Source organism: Zonotrichia leucophrys, unplaced genomic scaffold (genome assembly GCF_028769735.1).
Source record: "Zonotrichia leucophrys gambelii isolate GWCS_2022_RI unplaced genomic scaffold, RI_Zleu_2.0 Scaffold_330_57816, whole genome shotgun sequence".
Lineage (NCBI taxonomy): Eukaryota > Metazoa > Chordata > Aves > Passeriformes > Passerellidae > Zonotrichia > Zonotrichia leucophrys.
Window position 1 is genome coordinate 35354 of NW_026992535.1, and position 22463 is coordinate 57816.

Genomic DNA, 22463 nt, shown 5'->3' on the forward strand with positions numbered 1-22463 from the left:
TGGGGCAGACGGGAAGGAGCAGCAGAGCAGGGGCTGATCCATCCCCAGTGTGCTGCACGGCCCAGGGCAGCGTCCCAGAGCGTCCTCATGGAGCTGCCAACAACATCCCCCCTCTGCAGCCCTGGCATCTCCCCCGCTCACACAGTTGCCCCATCCTTGCAGGCACAGACACGGCAGCACTGGCTCAGCAGCCCCTGTTTGCATTGCACACAGCAGGGGGAGCACCCCCATGCTGTTGGTGTGGGGACATGAACCTGAGGGAGCACAAATGCCATCAGTCCCTGCGGCCAGCAAGGGCTGGGGGACACCAGGGAAAGCACTCAGCTTTGTCCTGGCCTCTGCAGTCAGCCAGAAAGTTTGTTCCCATCAGCTGGGAGTTTCCTGTCCCACTGCAGATGCTGTTGCTCAGAGCCAGGGCTGCGTGGCAGCCACCCCCAAACTGCCCTGAGTATTTCCTCTGCTTCCCCTTTGCTTTCTTTACTCTTCCTGATACAAATTTCCTCTAATTCCCCACCCCAGGGGACCCAGAACTAGACACAGCCCTAGAGGTGCTGCCCAAGCATTGCTGAGCACTGGGGAACAATCCCTGCCCTGCTCCTGCTGGCCACACCATTCCTGATCCAGGCCAGGAGCCATTGGCCTGCTTGCCCACCTGGGCACACTGCTGGCTCATGCCCAGCCTGCTGTCCATCAGTCCCTGCAGGTCCCTTTCTGCCTGGCTGCTCTCCAGCCGCTCTGTCCCCAGCCTGTAGTGCTGCAGGGGTTATTGTGGGCAAAGTGCAGGACTTGGCACTTGGACTTGTTAAACCTCACCTTGTTGGATCACATATCCTTGTTAAACCACACCTGGATCCAGCCTGTCCAGGGCCCTGTGCAGAGCCCTCCTACCTCCATCCTCCATCAGATCCAAACTCACACCCAGTTTGGTGTCATCTGCAGATTTGCTGATGCTGGACTCAATCCCCTCATCCAGATCATCCATGCAGACATTGAAATCCATGCTGGCTGGCTCTGATCCCTCGGGCGTCCTGTGGGTGCCCTGTGATGGCACTCAAGGTGATCTGTTCCATAACCTTGCCGGGCACCCAGGTCAGGCTGACAGGCCTGGAGTTCCCCAAATCCTCCTTCCAGCCCTTCTTGGGGATGGGCTCACACTGGCACCTCCAGTCCTCTGGGACCTCCCTGCTGAGCCAGCATTGATGGTGAATGATGGAAAGCAGCCTGGGGAGCTCATCCACAGCTCCCTCATCCCCCTGGGATGGATCCCATCTGATCCCACACACCTGTCAGCATCTGAGTGGCTCAGCAGGTCATCAACTGCTTCCTCCTGGATTCCAGGGGCTGTTCTGGTCCCTGTGGCCATCTACCAGCTCAGCAGAGCATTTGTCCTGAGGACAGCCTGTCCTAATATCGAAAATTGAGAGAAACAAGATGTTAAGTAGCTCTGCCTTCTTTTTATCTTTAGTTACTATATTCCCCACTGCATCCAATAAAGAGTAGAGGTTCTCCTTATCCTATGTTTTGCTATTACTTTAATTGTGGAAACATTGTCTATTTTTTTTCACGGAAGTGGTCAGGTTAAACTCTAATTGAGCTTTGACCTCTTGACTTTTTTTCTGCACGACTTCACAACATCCTTAAACATTTCCTAAGCTGCTTGACCTTCTGTCCAAAGTTGATGCACCTCTTGTTACCCTTGAGTTCCCACAAAAGCTCCATGCCCAGCCAGGCCAGTCATTTTCCTCACTAGCTCATCTTTTCCACACTGGGACAGGCTGCTCCTTCCCCCTTAAGATTACTTCTCTGAAATGTGTCTATCCTTCCTGGACCCCTTTGTTTTTAAGGGATGTTTTCCTTAAAAATAATCAGTGCCTGATTCAGTACTCCCCAAATCTGCATCCTAAATAGGCGAAAGTCTGCCCTTTTGTTGCTGCCCCTCCTTCTTTCCCAGAACATTGAAAACTTGATTATTTCATGGTCACTGTGCCCCAGGCAACCTCTGAGCCCCACATCTGCCCCCAGCCCTTCTCTGTTTGTGAACAGCGGCAGACAGAGCTTTTCTTGGCAGTGGGAGTGTTACCAAAAATTTGGTAATAAAACAGAAAACCCCTTAACCCCAATGTAGCATTAAGAATCAGCATTCTTTATTCAGCTGAATGCATGGGGGAGAGCTCCTCCCAAAGCTGTGCACGCTGAGTACAGGAAAGTTTCTGTTTATATTCTGTATTTTGCACACATATTCATTGGTTGTCCCAGACTAAACATACATATGATATAATTTCCCTGAAATCATTAACACATTTCCCCTCCCCTTTTGCATGCATTCTCCTGTCCTGGTGTGGGATCTCAGCACCTCAGGACTGAGGTGCCGAGCCACCGAGACCACCCTTGGGGGGCTCGGGAGTCCTGGAATGTTGCCAGAAGTGTCTGGTGGCTGGACTTTGATCCTACACGGGAGACAACACCTGTATGAGGATAGGAGGACTTCACCGGGGTGAATGGTGAAGGGATTAGTTAATTAGAGGGTGAGACACAGGGTTTAGGATTTATGTACAGGGGGGTTTAGAGAAGTAAGATGGAGGAATTGGGGCGTGTCCTGTCCTTCTTCTTCTTCTTCTTCTCCTCCATCTTCTGTGATGATGGTGGCACTTTGGGATTGGTCGTTACTGAAAGTGCACCAGACAATAAAAATAAAAAGGATTGGGGAAAAATGATAAATATTGTACACGTAACCATGGGTATAAAGATAGGTGACTGTCCGGAGGGCTACACAGTGTGCTCATGGCTGGCTGCTGAGCAGACCTCTGTTGGGCCGAAAGAAAATCTTTTAGATAAACATTTAATAAACATAAAAACCGCAAGAAGAACTGAAGCCTCTTCTCGTCCGTTGATACGCGGGCTGCCCCAAGGCCACTCCGGGCCTTTCCAGGCCCTTCAAACAGCCGAAAACTGGACATCCTGGGTGTCTCTCTGGTGGTTCCTGGTGGTCATGGACCCCAATTTTCCAGTGGCCCTGGCTGAGCTGGCAGGACACTGAGGCTGGTGAAATTCCAGTTCTCCTTCTCACACAATGGGCATTGTGTGCTTTCCACAGGCCTGGAATTTTGGAGAACAAGCTCCAGGTGTCAGCTCACCTGGTGTAGACAATTTATCATCTGGTACCATGTGGTCACAGAGTGGGCTATGACATCACAGAGTGGGTTATGTGGGGTCATTGAGAGCTATGACATAATAGACTGCATCTGTGACATCACAGAGCCAGCTGTGACATCACAGTGCAGATGTCGGAAATCACACAGCAGACTATGACATCACAGATTTGGCTGTAACATCAGAGACCAGGTGTGTGACATTAGAGACTGGGCTGTGACATCACAGAGCAGGCTGTGACATCACAGAGGGGCTGTGTGACATCCCAGCAGGGCTGTGTCAGGTCACTGGGTTGGTCACTCTGCCCCAGCTCCCCCTCACAGTTTCTCCCAACAAGTCCAATGCTGTCCATGCCCAGCAGGGTCCCTGTCCCCCAGGATCCCCCCCGGCTCACCTGGAGCCACAGCCTCCACCAAAGGATGTTCCACAGGATCCACCACAGAGCCTGACAGGGGGCAAGGGGCCAGGGCTGTGTGACCAGGACAGCAAGGACTGGGATTATCCAGGTCACTGTGGCCTGGGTTGGGTTGCCCAGGGCAGGAAAGATGTCTGGCAGCTGGAGCAGGGTCTGGGAAGGGCCTGCAAGGTGGGGCTGGAGCCCTTGGGCTGTGAGCAGAGGCTGAGGGAGCTGGGCTGGTCCAGCCTGGAGCAGGGAAGGCTGAGGGGCTCCTCATGCCAGCCTGGCAGTGCCCGCCAGGAGGGGAAGGAGAACACAGAGCCAGGCTCTTCACTGCGGGCTGGGGGGAGACAAAAGCCAATGGGTGGGAGGGGAAAGAGGGGAGATCAGCCAGAGCACGAGGAGATGAAATGAGTCAGGCTGGTTTCAGCTTTTCCTCAACACCAAGAGCAGCCTGACCTCCCTTCTCCATCCACCACTGGCAGCTTCACAAATCAGAAATTGTTGGAGCTGTTTTGCACCCACTCCAAGACGAGCATCCTGATACAAGAACTTATTTGTTCTTTTGTCTGAAATTAATTTTAGTATGGAAATCACCTGTGAATGGTGGACTCATCAGATGCTGCTGGGACGTTGCACTTATCTCAGGGAGGATTGTGATTGTTATGAAATGGTGTCCTGTTAAACTGGGGCCTCTTTGCCATGAAGAGAAATTTTCTGTGCCTCTGAGTGTCACCAGTTCCACACCCCCCAAAAGACACAAACGTGATGAGTTGTGGTTCCCACGCCAGTGGTAGCACTAGGACCTCCCTCCATAGCCAGAGCAGAGCTCCCTTATCCCACAAAGTCCCTGGCAATGCAGGGATGAAGGAAACAGGACAGGCTGTGGGGATCAGGGTCAGGGTAGGGCCAGGGATTTGGGGTGGTTGTAAGCCCAGGGTAGGACCCGGCCCTTGGCTGTGGTGAACCTCATCTAATTGTCCTGGGCCCATGGCTCCAGCCTGTCCAGATCCCTCTGCAGAGCTTCCTGCCCTCCAGCACAGCCACACTCCCACCCAGCTTGGGCTCACCTGGGAACTGACTGAGGGTGCCCTCGATGGCCTCATCCAGATCAGCAATAAAGAGATTTCACTGACCTAGCCCCAGTTCTGAGCCCTGGGGACACCCCTGGATGTGACTCCATTCCTCAGCTGCTCTGAGTGCCAGGGGTTGGATGAGGGAAATGGTGGGGAGGAGATAAAGTGTGATTGATTGTCAGCCATGAAGGGTCTGGATTTTCATATGTGTTCAAACTGCATGAAGAGGTGCTGGGGGTCAATATCAATTGGACATTGCTGATATCAATCTATGAACAAAATAAGAAAACAGGAAAAAACAATTCTCTCTGCATTGTTTTAAATACAGTATATTCACTTTAAATAGACATCTGAAATCTGTCTAATTAACCAAAAAACACTTGAAAACTTAGATTCTTCCTAAGGGCTTTTCTTGTTCAGGTGTGTTTGGAACAAATATTTATTAGCCTTTTCCGTTGAATTTCTGAACAGAAGACCTCAAGAAAAAAGAGGCCTCTGGAGAAATAAAATTCATCATCAACCTCCAAGTGGCTGAGAATCCATCGCCATCAGAGCAGCAATGAACAGAAATGGGCACAGCTTTTTGGCAGGCCCAGCTTCAGCATGGGCCCTGGGCCTGGAGCAGGAGCAGCTCTTGAGGGCCCCAAGGCCAGGGCTCTTGTGCTGCCCTGGGCAGATGGGATGGCAGCAGGGGCTGCAGAGCTCTCTGCACCTCAGGCAGAGGGGAGCAGGGCAGTCAGGGAGCCTCCTTTGGCCTTGGCCAAGCACCTTCCGCCATGGTGGGGCTGAGTCCTGTGGCAGCTGCAGCAGCTGCTGCTGTGCCCTTGCCAGGGGCTGAGGCTGTGGGGCAGTGCCCAGAGCAGCCTGGCCTGAGCAGAGCTGTGGGGCCAGAGCCAGCTGGACTGGGCTGGGGAGAGGCCCTTGGTGCTGCCCAGAGCTCAGGGCAGCTGGCAGAGCTTGCAGGGAGCTGGGCTGGGCTCCAAGGGCCTGGCCCAGAAACCATCAGTGTCCATCTCAGCCTGGCTGAGCGTGCAGGGGCAGGACTCAGGCCAGGCCTTGTGGGGCAGGGCCAGAGCCTGTGCAAGGCATTGCAAACAGGCAAGTGGCCCAGAGAGGAGGCTGCTCTGTGCCCTTGGTGGCATGGGCAGAGCAGGGAGGGGGCCCAGGACATTTGCCAGCACCAGCCTCTGTGCCCATGCATTGACAGCCCTGGCTGCTGAGCCCAGCTTTGGCCTGGGCTGAGTTTGGCTGTGGCCCAGCTCCATCCTCCTGCAGGGCTCAGGGCCTGTTCCCGGCCATGGCCAGCCCTGGCTGCCTCTCTGCTGGCCCAGAGGCCGGCAGGGCCTGGGGCAGGGCTGTCCATGCAGCCCCACAGGTGCCACGGGCTCTGCAGGAGCTAGCAAGAGGCTGCCCAGCAGGGAGGCCATGGGGCACACAGCCCCAAGGCTGCTGTGGGCACCACGGCACAGGGGCCGTTCCCAGCCGCAATGCTCCTGGCCTGGGCTGGGCCTGCACAGGGGCTGGGCCACCATGGCTGGGCCAGCACAGGGCCACAAAGGGGCCATGCAGCCGCTGCCTGGGCTGACAGCAAGGCCAGGCACACACAAGCAATTGCTGAGCATGGCCTGCGCTGGCCAGGCCTGACTGCCAAAGGCAGAGCTCAGCTGCCCTTGGGGGCTGCAGGAACACTCCAGAGCCCAAAAAGCCTCCATGGCTGGAGACCAAGGCTGCAGGAGGGAAATGCAGGGCTGCAGCGGGATGGGGAGGGCATTGATTTCCAGCACACATCTCAGCTCTCTGATGATCCCGGCACCATGCTGGGCCCTCTTTCAGACTGGAGCAGAGCAGATGTTGATGGGACAGGAGCACTGCGGGGGTGTCAGGGACCTGCAGCTTGCAAGGTGCTCTCTGCTCTCCCTCAGGTGCTCTTGGAAAGATCCAATCCCAGCTGGGAACCTCGGGGCACAAGTGGCGCTTCCTGTTCATGGGCACACAACTCATGTCTGCCTAGAAAAGGGCTCAGATTTTAATACCTGTTAGTTCCATAATATACAAGCAAATATTGATTATTTGTGCAATTTGAGTACTCTTAAGGAATGGCAACCTTTTTGCATTAGAAATGGGGATTTCCTGGAAGCATACTGATGGCAGGAGAAGAAATACTCATCTTCCCATCTACTTGTGTCATCAATAATCAGTCTATTATTTAATCCCTCTCTTTTCCATCAAGTGCTTCCATCTCTCTTGGTTAAATGGCCATGTCTAAGGACATCTCTTCACCAGAGCAGCTGGATATTTCTTCTTCCCATTGGTCCCAGATTTCCTCCACCAGATGCTCTGTGGTCATTCAAGTGCCTCATAACTGACTGATTTCATGCTTTGAGCTTCAGGGAGTTGCCCAAACTTTCTGAAATTTAAATAAATATCACATAAGGCGACATCTTAATTGTGTTTATATCTATCACAGAATTACCTTTTCTTGTATCTATGTCTAAAACTGTTCCTGCATAAAAATCTGTTGGGGATGGTGGACATGTCACATGCTGCTGGGACATTCCAGAGAGCTCAGGGAAGAGCTGTGATGGTTATTAAACTGTTCAAATATTCAATTTGTGTTTGTTGGCAAGAAACCTTTCTGTGCCTCTGAGTGTCACCACTCCCTGAGCCCAAAGGACACAAACCTGATGAGTTGTGGTTCCCACTGCAGGGGCTGCACTTGGACCTTGGCTCTGCACAGGAGAGCTCTTCATCCCCTTTCTCTCTTTTCCTCCCTCTGGGCATGGAGGGAGCTCCTGCCTTCAGCCTGTGACTCATGTGTGCAAAGAGCAAATCTGGGCAGAATTGGGGCAGGAAGGGTTTGGGGGGACCTTGGGATCTGTGCTGGGCACAGAAGGTGATTTCCATTGTTCTGAGGCTTTCTGCTGTGCAAAGTGGATTTAATATCCAGCAGAGGAATGACTTTTGCATTTGATAGAGCCGTGCCTTCCCGTTGGCTTTGTTTGCTGACAATAAATGAACAACCCTCTGTGTCTCAGGCAGCTCCTTCTCCAAGGAAAGCAGGGGGGAGTTGGAGCCAAGGAGCTGAAAGCTGCAGGTGCAGCCTGGGCTGGAGGGAGCTCAGATTTGCACAAGGCTGCTCTGAGTGCCAGAGCTTGGATGGGAGAAATGGTGGGGTGGGGGTAGGGACAGAGTCTGATTGATTGTCAGCCATGGAGGGTCTTGATTTTCATCTCTATTCAAACTGCATGAGGAGGTGAGGAGGTACTTGGATTCAATGTCAATTGGTGATCACACGTATTGATTTATGAACAGGAACAAAAACCTAAGCAGGACCTAAAAAAAGTTTTCTCATTATCTTTGTAAATAGAATATATTCCATTTGAACACACTACTGAAATGGGTCAAATTAACCACAGATGATTTGAAAACTGAAATCAAATTATTCCCAGAAGCTTGGCTTGTTAAGGTGTTCTGAATGTCAATGAGCCCTGGGCCACTGAATTCTTGAACTGAAGAGCTGAAGGCTGAACAAGTGATTTGGAAAATTAAATCAAATTATTCCCAGAGGCTTTAGTTGTTAAGGTGTTCTGAATGTTAATGAGCCCTGGGACACTGAATTCCTGCACTGAAGAGCTGAAGGCTGAACAAGCCTCTGGAACAGGAAAATTCAGCAGCAGCCTCCAAGTTGCTGAGGGCGTCAGCAGCCCCCACTGAGGCCATCCCTGCCCAGAGACCGTGGGGGAATGGGCAGACAAGGAGAGCGTCCCTGGGGCTGGGGCAGCACAACTCAGAGGCACCAGGGGCTCCAGCTGGGAAATGGAGTGTGGAATGTGGCTGGGAAAGCCCTGCCTGGGCTGGGCCAAGCAGGACACACAAGCCCTGACTGCCATCTCCCAAACAACTCTCTCAAGGAGACATTTAAAAGGAATTCAAATTGTTTGTGTACTCTGAGTTTGATGCACTGGAGAAATACCAACAAGAGATTCTCAGGGGCTCAAAACAACAAACCAGCTATTACTGAGTACTTTAGAAAAGCAGAGAAACTTTGCAAAAAGTTTATTATGACATTGTATTGGTTTTTGTTTGTCAATTTAGGATTTTTCTGTTCTCAAGATTTCTTAATTAATGCATTGATTAAGTCTGGGATTGTGATGGGTTTTAGTGTCGGTTAATAATTTTGTTTTGTTCTTAAATAGGAGTCTGAGAAACATAAAATAGGCTTAAAAATTTTAAAAGGGTATAAAGAAAATTTCATTAAATGCAGCCTAAGGAAAACAGGTATTAGGAATTAATACAAATTTTTCTGAACATTTTTTTTTTTCTTTACAACTTTTTCTTTTTACTGACAATGGAAACAAAGTAAACTTAAAATTTCTAATTAGTTTACTATTTCTAGAATAGTCTTTTTTTAGTTTACTTAGGGAGAGAAATTTTTCTTGTTAAGTTTATGAAGATTTTTTATAAGGCGAAAAATTAGGTTTTTTCTGGTTCTTAATTCTCTCATGCATAACAGCTGTCTGGGGAAATTTGTTATTATGAATCTATTTTTTTTATTGCTTCAAGCTTTTTTACAGCTTGTTGATGGGCCATGTAGACCTATGGGGTTTTGTTTTAAAGATTAGTTATTTAAAGGTAAATGTTTTTATTATTTACTTTTAAAATTATTTTTATCTCTGGGAATAGAGATCTTCTCTTGGGGGTACTGGATTGCTATTTTTTTCTGCTTAAACTTTTTATGAAATTACATTTATTTTAACATTTGTTTTTTTAATATAGAGTATTTTGTTTGATATTATTTTGAATATTTTAATTTTTTATAGTTTTATGTGTAATAAAGCAAAAGAGGTTTTTTCTTTATAGTTTATAAGAGGATTTTACTTTTAGGTTTAAGGTATTTTTTTCTGTTTTATTTGGGATTTAATTTCTTCTTTACTGACTTTGATGGTTTTATATTTTCTTTTTTTAATGTTTGTATTGTTTTTTCCCTTACTTGAGTGAGGATTGAAGTGTTGAAAGGATGAACACCTGACCTGCCAGTAACTTGTGGCGGAAGTTGTGTTAGGATTAGTTTTATGGTTGGTTTTTTGGTTTTTATGTGTTTGATTTTAGTGGTAGGGTTTTTTTGCAGGGGTTGAAAGTTGTAGGATTTTTTAGTTTTAATTGTGTTGGGGGGGTGGGGAGGGACTTGACGGTAGGATTTTAATAGCTGTGGCTAGCTTTGTTCTGGTTGGGGTTTTGTGGCCTCTTCTGTTTTCCTGTTTGGGAGTTGTTGGGGTTTGGTTTGGTTAGAATGGGGCCGATGGGGAGGGGACAGCCTGGTGAGGGAAGAAGGGGCTCAGCCCATGGCAGGGCTGCTTGGTTTGGTTTGGTTTGGTTTGGTTTGGTTTGGTTTGGTTTGGTTTGGTTTGGTTTGGTTTGGTTTGGTTGAGATGGGGGCCGGGGCCAGGGCCCACTGCTTCTTTGTTGACTGGAAAAGAAAGAGGAGGTTCCTGAGGTTTTTGTCTTTAACATTTGTGTTGCACAGAGGCGTGTTCAGTATCTTAGTAGTTTAATAGGTTGTCAGTTACACAAACCTTTTGTACTACTTTTAAAAATTCTTCTCACGTCAGACTATGACAGATATTCAGTCAACAACAAACACTTCTCAAGGCATTGACTTGGCCCATTCAACTTCACAAACTCTAAGCCTGTTCAATTTCATGCTAATCAAAATTTGCAGGAGCACAGAAACAGAAGAAGAAGACACAGAAGGAGAGAAAAACATAAAAGATTTATAGAAGTACACACAGAGCTACCAACTCCTGGATTTCAGCACTGCTCAGATGGAAATTCCAAGAGGTGTTAGGGTCAAGATGTGTGCATGCCTTGTGGTCAGCCTTCAATACCCCTTGGTCTCCCTGGGCCCTTCCCCCAGGTGGGACTGTGGGTCATTTGGTCCCTCAGGAGCTAGGCTGGGGCTGCAGAGGTGGCTGTGGAGCATTGCCTGTGCTGTGCCAGGGACTGGCAGCCACTGCTGGGCTGGGATAGAGGCTCTGGGGGGATTGGGGTTCCAGGGCAGGGCAGGGCTGGGGTTCCAGGGCAGGGGAGGGCTGGACCTGCCCCTTCCTCCACTCACACAAAATGTTTTGAGCCAAAAATCTACTCCAGTCTTTCCCAATAGACAATGTTGGAGGTAGAAATCACAATCCTTGGCCATGAGCACCTGGGCGAGAAGGACAGTTCTATTCCATAGCATAGAGCCCCAGTGTTTGGAAGGCAGGTGAGAGCCTCCCTAGGTCAAGGCCAGCCAGACTTGTCCGTAAGGGCAGATTTTTTCTGGGAGCATTCTTTGGACATAGGGAATTTTGGAGGTGGAAGACCGATCTTGGCCATGAGTGCTCGGAGAAGCAGGACAGTTCTTTCCTATAGGAAGGAAAGCACAGCGCCTTCTCCAGTGTTTTGGGGACCGATGAGAGGTGATCCTTGTGAAAACATTGCCAGCCAGACTTGTCCTGGCAATATTCCTATGGGAACAATCTCTGGAAATAAGGGCATTTGGAGGTGAAACCTTAATTCTGGCCGTGTGTGCCTGGAGGAGGAGGAGAGTTCTTTTCCATGGCAAGAAAAGCATGGAATCCCAGTGTTTCAGCAGCAGATGAGAAGAGACCCTCAATATGCCAAGGTCAGCTGTACCAGTCAGGTGGCTCTTGGAAGGCCAAACCAGCCAGACTTGCTCTGTGTTCCCTTGATTTTGTGGGGCCCCGTAGAGCCACAATGCTGCGTTAGATTCATGAGGCCCCACAGCTACATAACGGTGACTTGTTTCCATAGGGTCCCACAGTGTCACAATGGCCCCTAGGTTCTAGAAGGCCCTGCAGTATCACAACGGTCCCAATGATTCCATGAGGCCTTGCAGTGCCACAATGGTCTCTGTGGTTCCCCAGGCCCCACAATGTCATGTGACTCCTCTGTTCCATTAGCCCGGCAATGTCACAATGGACCTTTGGACCCTGGGGGTTTGCAGTGTCACAATGATCTCCTTTGGCTCCACAGTGTCATGACAGGAGGCCCCTCTGTGTCACCCTGGAGCTTTGGTTCCATGCAGCCCTGCAGTGTCACAATGGTCTCTTTGTTTCATGAGGCCCCACAGTATCACAATGGTTCTCTTGGTTCTCTGGGGACTCCCAGGGTCACAATGGTCTCACTGGTTCCATGAGGCCTCACAGTGTTATCATGCTTTGATTATTCCCTGGGGCCTCATAATGTCACAATGGTCTCACTGATCCCATGAGTCCCCTCAGTGTCACAACGGCCCCTTGGTTCCATGAGGCTGTGAAAGTGTCTTAATAGTGTCTTCATCGTTCCATGAGACCTTGCAATGTCACAACGAACCTTTGGCCCATGAGGTCTTGTAGTGCCACAATGGCCCCTTGGGTCCATGACACAACAAAGTGTCATAATGCCCTCCACAGTTCCATGAGGCCTCAGTGTCACAATGATCCCTACATTCCATGGAGCCACACAGCATCAGTACAGTCCCCTTGGTTCCATGAGGCTCAGAAATGTCACAGTGCTCTCCATGATTCCACGAGGCCCCACAGTGTCACAATGGTCCCTTGCTCTCACAGAGCCCCACAGTGTCACAATGGTCCCTTGGTTCCATGGGCCCTGTGCTGCTGCATTCCCCCCTCCCCTTCTCAGGCCGCCCTGCCAGCTGAGAAATGCTCCTTGGGGCTCGGCCTTGGCCAGCAGCCCCTGGGCTCAGCTCCTCTGCAGCTCATCACAAACACTGTCTGCTCCAGGCACTGCTGCTGCCCAACCAGCTCCTGGTTCCTTTAGCAGCAGCCCTGGGAACTGTTTTTGTTCCCTCAGTGGCACAACATCCCTGTTCTCACACTGCCAAAGAAAGCTGTTGGTGCCAAGTGCGGCCAGGATGGACCATTGCTGGGACTGAAGCCCCTCTCTTGGGGCCCTGCAAACAGCGCTCCAAAAGGAGCCCTTGGAGCTCCCCTGGGCCAGCGACTCCCTCTGAGTGGGGCCTCTCCCAGCCGGGAACTCTCCCGTTTGCTGCACTCGGGGATCCCGAACAACAACGGAGCCTGGGCCGATCCCCCCACTCCTCCAGGCTTTACACTTCACACTCTGGGGAGATGCCAAAAAATCCGCAGGGAGCACTTCCTGCCCTCATGGGAATTTCTCACAGGTGCCTTGTACTGACTCTTTGTGTCTGTGTGCACACAGAAGTGCTTGTGCTGGGGAAACATGGCAGAAATGCTGCTCTCTGAGGGATTTGGATAGCTGAGTCTGTCAGCCCTGTAAGTGAGGTTAAGTCAAAAAGTCTAAGATAAGTTAATTGCTGTGAAGTGTTGTTCTTTTGTTAAGTTGTTTAATATAAGTTATAAGCAGAGTTGAATACTTTTAAATGTTATCCTCTGTTAAATGTCAAAGTCATAGGTTAGAAGTAAGGTTAAATACTGTTAAGTGCTGTTCTTTTGCACAATTGTGAAGCTTAAGGTATCAGTCAAGGTTAAGTCCTGTTAAGTGTGACCTCTCTTAAGTTTTTAGGCAGTATTCATTTTATCCTTGCCCTCACTGTCCTTGTGTCACACACCACAGGGACGGTTCTCTGTTCATTTCAAGTTTGATTTCCTGGATTTGATTTGGTTTTGTTGCTTTGTTTCCTTGCTCTGCCTGAAGTGTCCAGTCAGGAGCAAAGTGACTCTTGCCAAGGAAATTTGTGCTGCTGCCCCTTAATATTCAATCTGGTTTTTGCTGCTCCCTTGCTGAGGATTTTTTCAGCGCTCTCAAGCCCTCGTTGGTAGCAGGGTGAAGGAGCCCTGTCCCAGGCTCTGGCCCTGGGGGACACGGGGACACTGCCAGGGGGTCCCTGTCCCCCTGTGCCACCCCCAGGGCCCCGGACCCCCGTCCCCGTGTCAGGCTCTGGGGTCGATCTCATGGAAAATCCTCTGGGGGAGGCTGTGGGGCCGGGGGCGGGGGGACCCGGGGGGACAGGGGGGGACCCCGCTGTGCACGAGCAGGGTTGGACTGCTCTGGGGGGAGCTGTGAGGGGGGCCGGGCCAGAGCGACCTCCCCAGGGACCTCACATAGCCCCTGTGATGTCACACAGCCCCTGTGATGTCACATTGTCCCAGTGATGTCACACAGCCCCTGTGATGGCACAAAGATCCCTGTGATGTCACACAGCCCCTGTGGTGTCACACAGCCCCCTGTCATGCCACACTGTCCTTGTGATGTCACACAGATCCCTGTCATGCCACACTGTCCTTGTGATGTCACACAGATCCCTGTGATGTCACACAATCCTTGTGATGTCACACAGCCCCTGTGATGTCCCAGCGCCAACTCTGAGACGCCACGCTATGATGTGATACAGCTGCTCTGTGATGTCACAGAAGTCTCTGTGATGTCAGAAAGTCACTCTATGATTTCACAATCTCTACTGTGATGTCACAGCCTGCTCTATGATGTTACACAGCCACCCGGTGTTGTCACAGCCCACTCCCTGGTGTCACAGAGCCACCTTCTATGATGGCAGGATCTGCTCTATGGCCTCACACCCTACTCTACGATGTCACAGCCAGCTCTGTGATGTAACACCCCCCCTCAGTGATGTCACAAAACCCTCTCTGTGATGTCATACTGCAAATCAGTTATGAACAGTGGTCATCAGACATGCTGGGACATTGCACACAGCTCAGGGAAGAGTTTGTAATTGTGTGATTGTTATTTTAATGGTGTAATTTTTTAAAGTTATATCCTGTTCAACTGCGGTCTGTTGGCTTGGTCCAGTGTGGGCTGGAGGGAGCTCAGATTTGCACAAGGCTGCTCTGAGTGCCAGCCTTGGATGGGGAAAATGGTGGGGTGGGGGTAGGGACAGAGTCTGATTGATTGTCAGTCATGAAAGGTCTTGATTTTCATACCCAGTCAAACTGCATGAGGAGGTACTTGGATTCAATGTCAATTGGAGATTGCACATTTCAATGAATTACTAGTAAAAAAAAATTACAGGACCTAAAAAGTATTTTCTTGCTGTTTTTTTTAAATTCAGGGTATTCACATTGAATTGGCTTCTGAAATCTGACTAATTACCCACACATTTGATTTGAACACTTAAATCAAATTATTCCCAGAAGCTTAGCTTGTTTAGCTGTTCTGAATGTTAATGAGCCCTGGGACACTGAATTCCTGCACTGAAGAGCTGAAGGCTGAACAAGCCTCTGGAGCAGGAAAATTCAGCAGCAGCCTCCAAGGTGCTGAGGATGTCAGCAGCCCCCACTGAGGCCATCCCTGCCCAGAGACCGTGGGGGAATGGGCAGACAAGGAGAGCGTCCCTGGGGCTGGGGCAGCACAACTCAGAGGCACCAGCGGCTCCAGCTGGGAAATGGAGTGTGGAATGGGGCTGGGAAAGCCCTGTCTGGGCTGTGCCAAGCAGGACACACAAGCCCTGACTTCTATCCAGTAGAAAACTCTGTCAAGGAGATATTTAAAAGGAATTACAATTGTTTCTGTATTCTGAATTGGACTCCCTGGAGTAATACCAACAGGAGATCCTCAGGAGCTCAAAACAACAAAACAATCTTTACTGGTAACTTTAGAAAATAAGAGAATTTTTGGCAAAAGATTTAATATGACATTCAATCAACACAGAACACTTCTTAAAGCACTGACTTGGCCCATTCAACTTCACAAACTCTAAGCTATTTGAATTTTACATTACTCAAATTTGCAAAAGGACCAAAATAGAAGAAAAGGACAGAAAGAGAGAGAGGCAAAAAGGATACAGAGGAGCATACACAGAGGTACCAACTCCTGGATTCCAACACTGTTTAGATGGAAATTCCAAGAGCAGGTAGGGCCAAGATGTGTGCTTGCCTTGTGGTCAGCCTTCAATACCCCTTGGGCTCCCTGGGCCCTTCCCCCAGGTGGGACTGTGGGTCATTTGGTCCCTCAGGAGCTGGGCTGGGGCTGCAGAGGTGGCTGTGGAGCATTGCCTGTGCTGTGCCAGGGACTGGCAGCCACTGCTGGGCTGGGATAGAGGCTCTGGGGGGATTGGGGTTCCAGGGCAGGGCAGGGCTGGGGTTCCAGGGCAGGGGAGGGCTGGACCTGCCCCTTCCTCCCCTATTGGAATAAGATCCCAGTATTGCCAGGTAAATTGTGCCTGGGCTCGTCTGACCCGTGTTCCTGGGCCAAAGGCAGCAACTGTGGTGTTTCACCTCAGAGACACTTTTGGCTGGCTGGATGGTGCAGCTGAGCACCAAAACAAGTCCAGGCTTGTAGAAACTCAGTTTGCTTCAGGTGGAAGGCTTCAGGCTAAGGTGAGGAGGAAAAGGAGACAGATTCTGCCAGAGGGTTAATATCAAGAGTTTATTCCATGGTCACAGACGTCTGAATCTTAGGTAACAGCTCCAACAGAATCCCGACCGCATGGCCTGAGTGACTTTTTAAGCTCCGGGGGGAGGGGGAGGGAAGGGACAGGTGAGCCACCAACCAGGTGGGAGGGGCAGGGTCTCAGGGAACGATGACAACCAGACAGACCAATGACCTCTGGGCACAGGGGCATCTTTTGAACCTGACCAACCACATGATGGCCCTGCTGGAATGTTAACACTGATTGACAGCCCAGCAGGGGGCAAAGGGGAAGGGGAAGAGAGATATTGCCAAACCTGGAAGTTTAAAGCAGGAAATTGCAACACACTGCAACACTCCCCACATATGAAATGTCTTTTGCCAAGAAACTCCTCCACTCTGTCACAATAGGGAATACTGGAGGTGAAATCCCAATTCTGGCCATGGGCACCTAGGTAAGAAGGACAGTTCTTTTCCTTAGGAATGAAAGCCCCGGTTCTCAGTAAATTTCTGGTTTGATTGTTTGGATTCTGTTTGGTTTAGTTATTGCTTTGTTTCCTTGTTGTGCCTGAAGTGTCCAGTCAGGAGCAGAGTGCCTCTTGCCAAGGAAATTTGTGCTGCTGTGTCTTAATATTCAATCTGGTTTTTGCTGCTCCCTTGCTGGGGATTTTTCCAGCGCTCTCAAGCCCTCGTTGGTAGCAGGGTGAAGGAGCCCTGGCCCAGGCTCTGGCCCTGGGGGACACGGGGACGCTGCTGGGGGGTCCCTGTCCCTCTGTGCCACCCCCAGGGCCCCGGACCCCCGTCCCCGTGTCAGGCTCTGGGGTCGATCTCGTGGAACATCCTCTGGGGGAGGCTGTGGGGCCGGGGGCGGGGGGACCCGGGGGGAGAGGGGGGGACCCCGCTGTGCACGAGCAGGGTTGGACTGCTCTGGGGGGAGCTGTGAGGGGGGCCAGGGTAGAGTGACCTCCCCAGGGACCTCACACAGCTCCCGTGATGTCACACTGCCCCTGTGATGTCACACAGCATCCTGTGATGTCACACAGCCCCGGCTGCCCCACCGGGCTGGGCCCTTCCTTTGCTGACAGCTCTGCCTCCTGCCTGCCCAAACAGGGCCTTGGGCTGCTCCAGGCCCCTTCTGAGGATGTGCTGCACCACAGCCCTGCCCTTACAGGGAATTTCCTTTCTGCTGGTGTTGAGTGTGGGCCTCTCCAGCTGCCCTTGGTGCCATTATTTCCTTCTCATGCATATATCCTCCAGGAAGCAAAGCTCCAGCCTGACATCGCCATTCAATCCCTCCCAGGCTATTCCCTTTCAGTCCTCAGTCTCTACTCCACTGACCACAGAGGCCGCAGACTCTCCCTGCTGATTTTGTGATGAGGCCTCCAAACCCTATTCTGGGAGATTTTTGAGTCCTCTCCAATGTCTGTGAAAGGGGAAAAATAGCATTCAATGTTATTTTCAACTAAACCATACAGTGACAGAAAACAGGTCAGTATCTTTAAAATGAATGGGGACAAATTAACATTTGTTAGAAGGAGGAAATATTTTACAATTAAGAAAGTGGATGGAAATTGCAGCTGTTTTTCCAGAGAAGTGGATTCCCCATCCCAAGAATTGTCCAAGAGCAGGAGATTTGTGCAGCCTTGCCCATTGAAACCCTCTCATCCCCAGTGACAGAATTCCTGTAGTGTGGGTTCTCTTGTGAGGGTGCCCTCACAAGGCTTCTGGCCAGAATGTCTGTTGAGGGCAGCCAGGCTGCTGCAGGGGCAGTGACCTCACAGCCATCACCATGGCAGCCCTATCCCCTGTCCCCTGGCTCTCCACTTTCCTCTGCCCCTGCCTTGGCTCTGCTGGCATGAAGAGTTTTGTCATTAATATCTTGTCCCCAGGGTGCTGGGGCCAATGGCTTCCCGGTCAGGCTCCTGGAGCAGAAGTGGCTTTTCAGAGCCCAGCCAGGAATGAGCCCTGAGGCAGCAGCTCTGCAGTGGTGGCCACCAGGCCGGGCTGCCAAGGGAGGCTTCTGGCCATGGCCTGCAAGCAGCTGTTGCTGCCAAGGTGCCTTTGGTACCTCAGGCTCTCCCTGGCACAGCTCCCAGCACGGCACTCTGCCCTTGTGCCCGAGCCCTTCCCTGTGCTGGGGCTGGCCTGGGGCTTTTCCTGAAGCGGGACCTGCCCTGCTCATGGCACAGGAAAGGCAGTTCCTTCTGGAGCAGGAGGCTCTGCCTGCAATGGGCTCCAACAACTCCAGCAAGGCCCTGTTTGTAAAGCCTCCAGTGGGAAATGAATGAGGGGAGTCACACTGCTTTAGGGGTGAATAATGCTGAAACCAGCCTGACTCCTCCATCCCAAAGTTCAACATCCTCAGAGGGAGCTGATACTGTGGCCGACATGGAAAAATCCCCCGAGAAAGGAACAACCAAGTGACACCACTGAGAGGTTCTGCAGAGTTGCTGAGCTGGCCCAGCCTGGGCACATCTGACTGACAGGGCAGCACCTCAGATGAGAAAAGCCCCGTCCCAAATTTTAATGGCAGCATCGCCTGATATTTCCCTTCTTGAGGGGTGTGGGAATTCCTCCCAGTGGTGGGGACACCCTCAAAGTCACTGTTCCAGGTTGAGCCAAAGGGAATTGCCCATAGTCATTGGTCTGGGGGAGTGACATCAGTCTCTGCTTAATTACAGGTTTTGCTTAACACAGTTGCTGTGAAGTAATTTCCTAGTGCTCTGTATAATATATTTTGCATCTCTTACATCCTGGCATAAATATTTCTGATTAAGGCAATTTTGTCTAATCATTACCATAATAGAGAATACATATTTATATGAATATATCTGCCCATGACCGGTACCCTGTGAGTGTCTGGGACACCCTGGCCCTTTGGCAGCCTGGGGACTCCTGGGATGTCACCGTGGAGCCTCCGTGAGTGCCTGTCACAGATTGGTGCCTTGGCAGCACAAGGTCCCCTGGGATGTCACCATGGAATGGCTGAGACTGCCTCTGACCACAGGGCTCTTTACCATCCCCAGAAAGCCCTGGGAGGTCTCCATGGGGCCCCTGTCTGTGCCTGTGACATTCCAGCTCTGGAACAGCCTCGAGACTTTTGGAAAGTCCCCAAGGAACCCCTCTGAGGGCCTATGAAAAATCTGATCGCAAACAGGCAACCATCACCAACTAGGCGTGTTGCTATGGTCAGCTTTCGTGGCAACCATCACCAGCCCCCTGTTGCTGTGGTCAGTTTCCATGGCAACCATCCCCAGCCCCCTGTTGCTATGCTCAGTCCCTTGGCAGCTCCATGGAGACCCCATGCCAGGGGTGGTTACCATGGACACCAGCTCAGGCCTGCAGCCACAGCCCATTGCCTTGGCAACCATTGGCAGCCCCATCCCCAGGCTCATGGGATCCCAGAACCACAGAATTGGCTGAGCTGGGAGGGACCCATCAGGATCCTCCAGTCCAACTGCTGGCCCTGCACAGGACACCCCAACAATGCCAGCCTGGGCCTGGCAGCGCTGTCCAAACGCTGCTGCAGCTCAGAGAGCCCTGGAGCTGGGACCCTTCCCTGGGGAGCCTGGGCAGGGCCCCAGCAGCCTCAGCAGGGCAAAAACCTTTTCCTGACATCCAACCTGAGCCTGCCCCGACTCAGCTGCAGCCGTTCCCTCCACTCCTGTCCCTGGGCACCAGAGGGAAGAGGTTCCCACAGCCGCAGCCAGGGACCCGCTCCCAAGGCTGTTGCCATGGCCACCAGGGCTGGGACCAGCTGGGATGCTCGGTTTCCAGGGGCCAGTGTGCAGGAATGGGATTCCCCAATTTCCTGCCCCCGCTAAAACCGCACTGCCCTTGCTGCCCTCCCACTTCTCATGGAAAGCACAAAAGGCAAAGATCCCAGGCTGGGATAAGAACAATTTACTGGGAACAGTAATGAGATAAGGAACCAACAGAAACAGAAATGTTATTGATAACAGAAGGGATTAGAAATATTGTTTACTGTTTATGTTAGAGAAAACTAATATATCAACAACAGACTCTTCCTGGCCATGCATTTCCCCTGCCTGGAAAGGCCACACTTCTCCTCAGGGAGAGAGAGAAGAGTCCCTTTCCTGCCTCTGGAAATGTTTAGAGATGCGAGTGAATGTATTGTCATGGCCATGGCCACAGCTTCATGTTCTTCCATCCCACATCATGTCTTTGCCAAGGGCAGGAAAAGGGACAGGTGTCTTCCCAGCATAGACCACAGAGAAACTGGATCACCAGGGATCTTCCCAATGTGGGTTCTCCCATGGGGGATGAAGCTGGAGTGGTGGATGAAGCTGCTCCTGCATTTGTGCTATTTGCAGGGATCCCTTACTGGTGGCTCTGTTGGTGTCTGGTCAAGTGAGAGCTGCTGGTGAAGCTTTTCCCACACAGGGGACACTCATAGGGCCTCTCCCCAGTGTGGATGCGCTGGTGGATGATGAGGGAGGAGTTGTGCTTGAAGCCCTTCCCACACTCAGGGCAGAGGAAGGGCCTCTCATCCGTGTGAATCCGCTCATGCAGGAGGAGATGGGAACTGGTCTGAAACCTCTTCCCACATGTGGTGCACTGGTAGGACCTCTCCCCAGTGTGGATGCGCCGATGCTTGATGAGGGTGGAGTTGTGCTTGAAGCCCTTCCCGCACTCAGGGCAGCGGAAGGGCCTCTCCTCGCTGTGAATCCGCTGGTGGCGGAGGAGATTGGAGCTGGTCTGAAGCCTCATCCCACACTGGGGACACTCGTGGGGCTTCTCTCCAGTGTGGATGCGTTGGTGGGTCAAAAGGGCAGATCTGTAGCTGAAGCCCTTCCCACACTCCCCACACTTGTAGGGCCATTCCCCTGTGTGCATGTGTTGGTGGCTGATCAGCTGCTGTCTCTGCCTAAAGCTCTTCCCACACTGCAAGCACCTGTGGGGCTTCTCCCTATCATGGAGCTGCTCATGGAACACCAGCTCTGAGCTCTGGCTGAAGCTCTGCCCACCTTCCTGGCTCAGAGTGGCTCTTTCTTCTTCAGAGCACCCTGGACTGGGTTTGGAGCGCCTCCTCATGGGGGATGTCTGAGGTTTTTCTTCCCTGTTGGATTCCTGTGTGTTAGAATCCCTCAAAACGGCCTCCTTCATGAGGTTCTGCCATGCAGAATTTTCCTCCCTGGTCTCCATCCTCAGTTCCTTCCCTGGGGAAGGAAGGACAAAGACAGGATGGGATTTGCCTTCATGCCACAGGGAAGGGGAAGGAGATCCCTCCAGTACATCCCTGGCAGGACGGGGTTGGCAGCAGGGGTGTCCTGCAGCAGGGGGCTGTGCTGGGCTGGGAGATAGAGCAGGAGAGAGGGGGAAAGGGGCACTGACTTCCTCCTCACCTATCTGGGTGTCCCGGGGCTCCTTCCTCTTCCTCACAGCCTCCTTCTCCATCCAGTCAAGGTTTGGGAATGGGAAATCCCGTTCTGGGAAGAAAACAAAGGGTGCGCACATTATCTTTTGTACTGGTTTGAAGGCAAACCTGGGGAGGGTCTAAACCAGAATTACAATTTAAAAGAAAACTAAGATTAAGGCAATGATATAGAAACACTGCCTTAAACTGACAGTCAGGATATAACCTTACACCCTTTTATTCAGGGTGATGGCAGCAGTCCCTGTAAATGGTGGTTGCAGTCCTGTTAGAGTGATGAAGGTGATTCTGTCGAAGCAGTGATGCTGTAGAAGGGTCTGGTCTTCCTGTGGAGGTCCAGTGGTGGTTTTGGAGCTCTTGTCCTCTGGCAATCCAGTAGGCAAGCTGCTCCTGGAGTAGCAAAGTGTCAGCTTATATCCAGGTAGGATTGCTTGGATCCTCCCCCTGGGCAGAGCATCCCACAATGGGATGATGGAATTTTATCAGTCCTGCAGTGACACTCAATGGCCCATTCACAGAAGATATCTCCCCTGCAGGGCGTTATCAGGGCTGGTCATGGAAGAGATATAAAACAATGCCCACCTGTTTATAACAGTTGCTGAAGGTGGGGATTGAAAACATGCATTTGGTTACATCTTGCATGGCAGCCTGGAACAGTGGGGTAATCCCTGCTCAGGGGGTGAACACCACCTCCCTTACCCAAACTGGCTCAGCTGTAAAACTCCCACCCTGGGAAGGGCACACACACAGGGGACAATGTCACACTTACCTTGCCCCAGGGGAAGGCTCTTTTTCCTGTCATTCCCTTCCTGTCCCCCCTTTTCTATTCCATTTACTGTTCAATAAAATTCATTTTGGGTTTGGTCTCATTATCACTTCAATTGGGGCAGAGGAATCTCTCTAACACTTTTCTTATCCAAACTCACCAGACTGTGAAATTATTTTGGCACAGTGACTTTAGGCACAGTTGTCTGTCCCCACGTGCCTTTGTCAACAGCATGGTTCCCTCCTCTGAGGAGGTTGTGGTTCTCTCTGGAGGAACTCTTTGAACCCGGTGCAGCTTCCCTGAGTGACTTTTGGGAGACGCATGAGGTAAATT

General features: G+C 51.2%; 1 pseudogene; it reads right to left on the bottom strand.

Moving 5' to 3' along the window:
• The window catches only part of LOC135441529 (zinc finger protein 883-like), a 47642-nt pseudogene extending 26618 nt beyond the window's left edge, over positions 1-21024 (bottom strand).
• Positions 21025-22463: the final 1439 nt, after the last annotated feature.